Below are 3,644 nucleotides of genomic sequence, written 5' to 3'. Positions count from 1 at the left end.
TCAACTAGGCCGTGTCCGATCATCACGTGAGACGGACTAGTCATCATCGGTGAACATCTTCATGTTGATCGTATCTACTATACGACTCATGCTCGACCTTTCGGTCTCCGTGTTCCGAGGCCATGTCTGTACATGCTAGGCTCGTCAAGTTAACCCTAAGTGTTTTCGCTGTGTAAAACTGTCTTACACCCGTTGTATGTGAACGTAAGAATCCATCACACCCGATCATCACGTGGTGCTTAGAAGCGACGAATTGTAGCAACGGTGCACAGTTAGGGGAGAACACTTCTTGAAATTTTGTAAGGGATCATCTTATTTACTACCGTCGTCCTAAGTAAACAAGATGCATAATCATAATAAACATCACATGCAATTATATAGTTGTGACATGATATGGCCAATATCATATAGCTCCATTGATCTCCATCTTCGGGGCTCCATGATCATCTTGTCACCGGCTTGACACCATGATCTCCATCATCATGATCTCCATCATCGTGTCTTCATGAAGTTGTCACGCCAACGACTACTTCTACTTCTATGGCTAACGCGTTTAGCAATAAAGTAAAGTAAGTTACATGGCATTCTTCAATGACACGCAGGTCATACAATAAATAAAGACAACTCCTATGGCTCCTGCCGGTTGTCATACTCATCGACATGCAAGTCGTGAATCCTATTACAAGAACATGATCAATCTCATACATCACATATCATTCATCACATTCTTCTTGGCCATATCACATCACATAGCATACCCTGCAAAAACAAGTTAGACGTCCTCTAATTGTTGTTTGCATGTTTTACGTGGCTGCTATGGGTTTCTAGCAAGAACGTTTCTTACCTACGCAATACCACAACGTGATATGCCAATTGCTATTTACCCTTCATAAGGACCCTTTTCATCGAATCCGTTCCGACTAAAGTGGGAGAGACTGGCACCCGCTAGCCACCTTATGCACCAAGTGCATGTCAATCGGTGGAACCTGTCTCACGTAAGAGTACGTGTAAGGTCGGTCTGGGCCGCTTCATCCCACAATACCATCGAAACAAGATTGGACTAGTAACGGTAAGCATATTGAACAAAATCAACGCCCACAACTACTTTGTGTTCTACTCGTGCAAAGAATCTACGCAATAGACCTAGCTCATGATGCCACTGTTGGGGAACGTAGCAGAAATTCAAAATTTTCCTACGTGTCACCAAGATCTATCTATGGAGAAACCAGCAACGAGGGGAAGGAGAGTGCATCTACATACCCTTGTAGATCGCTAAGCGGAAGCGTTTAAGTGAACGGGGTTGATGGAGTCGTACTCGTCGTGATCCAAATCACCGATGACCAAGTGCCGAACGGACGACACCTCCGCGTTCAACACACGTACAGCCCGGTGACGTCTCCCATGCCTTGATCCAGCAAGGAGAGAGGGAGAGGTTGAGGAAGACTCCATCCAGCAGCAGCACAATGGCGTGGGGGTGGTGGAGGAGCGTGGCAATCCAGCAGGGCTTCGCCAAGCACCATGGGAGAGGAGGAGGAGGGAGAGGGGTAGGGCTGCACCAAGAAGAGAAGTTCTCATGTGTTATGGGCAGCCCCAGGCCTCTATTTATATAGGGGAGAAGGGGGCTGCGCCCCCTTTAGGGTTTCCCACCCCAAGGGGTGCGGCCAGCCCTAGATGGGACTTGGGGAGGCGGCCAAGAGGGGGAGAGAGGGGAGGCGCCCACTAGGTGGGCCTTAAGGCCCATCTGGACTAGGGTTTGCCCCCTCCCACTCTCCCTTGCGCCTTGGACCCCTTGTGGGGGGCGCACCAGCCCACCTAGGGGCTGGTCCCCTCCCACACTTGGCCCACGCAGCCTTCTGGGGCAGGTGGCCCCACTTGGTGGACCCCCGGGACCCTCCCGGTGGTACCGGTACATTACCGATATCGCCCGAAACTTTTCCGGTGACCAAAACCGGACTTCCCATATATAAATCTTTACCTCCGGACCATTCCGGAACTCCTCGTGACGTCCGGGATCTCATCCAAGACTCCGAACAACATTCGGTAACCACATACAAGCTTCCTTTATAACCCTAGCGTCATCGAACCTTAAGTGTGTAGACCCTACGGGTTCGGGAGACATGCAGACATGACCGAGACGTTCTCCGGTCAATAACCAACAGCAGGATCTGGATACCCATGTTGGCTCCCACATGTTCCATGATGATCTCATCGGATGAACCACGATGTCAAGGACTTAATCAATCCCGTATGCAATTCCTTTTGTCTAGCGGTATTTTACTTGCCCGAGATTCGATCGTCGGTATACCGATACCTTGTTCAATCTCGTTACCGGCAAGTCTCTTTACTTGTTCCGCAACACATCATCCCATGATCAACCCCTTGGTCACATTGTGCACATTATGATGATGTCCTACCGAGTGGGCCCAGAGATACCTCTCCGTTTACACGGAGTGACAAATCCCACTCTCGATCCGCATAAAACAATAGATACTTTCGGAGATACCTGTAGTGCACCTTTATAGTCACCCAGTTACGTTGTGACGTTTGATACACCCAAAGCACTCCTACGGTATCCAGGAGTTACACGCTCTCATGGTCAAAGGAAGAGATACTTGACATTGGCAAAGCTCTAGCAAACGAACTACACGATCTTTGTGCTATGCTTAGGATTGGGTCTTGTCCATCACATCATTCTCCTAATGATGTGATCCCATTATCAACGACATCCAATGTCCATAGCCAGGAAACCATGACTATCTGTTGATCACAACGAGCTAGTCAACTAGAGGCTCACTAGGGACATATTGTGGTCTATGTATTCAGACGTGTATTACGATTTCCGGATAATACAATTATAGCATGAATAAAAGACTATTATCATGAACAAAGAAATATAATAATAACTTATTTATTATTTCCTCTAGGGCATATTTCCAACATGTGTCTCCATTATATAATTTAACATTGAAAGTATATCCATGCTCCGTCTTCAAGTAAACTCTCTTTACCTCCATATCATCTATAACACTAAAACCTATCTTATCCAAGACAAAAATTCTTGCATGGCAGGGGATGCGCTAGTAGAATAGTGAAAATTTAAAATTATAAGTTGAAGCAAATGAAGCATAAGTTTAATTTACATTCAAATAATAATTGACAAAGTGACTTACTGTATCAACTTCGAATGTCTCATCCAGCTTGATGCTGAAGCGCCTACCATCAACAAGGAAATTTCTGTCGCACAGGCCGCGCTGGTTTTCACAGTGTTCACACATAATGAAATATTTTTCGTCGTCAGATGACATTTCCTATGTTCATATAGGTGAAACATTAAACACCTATTACTATCTAACATTAATTAATATCTAGCCAAATATATATTCATCTAACATTTGACATTAATATATCTAACTATAATCATTTCTAACAATTGACATTACTATATATTTAACTTTTCTATCTAATTCATCTAACATTCGACATTAATCTAACATTTATATAAACTTAAAATATATAAAAAATTAAATAAACAAAAAACTCATTAACAAATAATATTTTAATTAGATCATCAAATCTCAGATACCTAAATTTTCTTACTAAAAATAAACTAGTTCAAATCTCATATACCTAAATAAACTAGTTAT

The sequence above is a fragment of the Triticum dicoccoides genome, chromosome 1A, assembly GCF_002162155.2.
Source record: "Triticum dicoccoides isolate Atlit2015 ecotype Zavitan chromosome 1A, WEW_v2.0, whole genome shotgun sequence".
In the NCBI taxonomy this organism is placed as follows: domain Eukaryota; kingdom Viridiplantae; phylum Streptophyta; class Magnoliopsida; order Poales; family Poaceae; genus Triticum; species Triticum dicoccoides.
Note: the sequence above shows the minus strand (reverse complement) of the source record.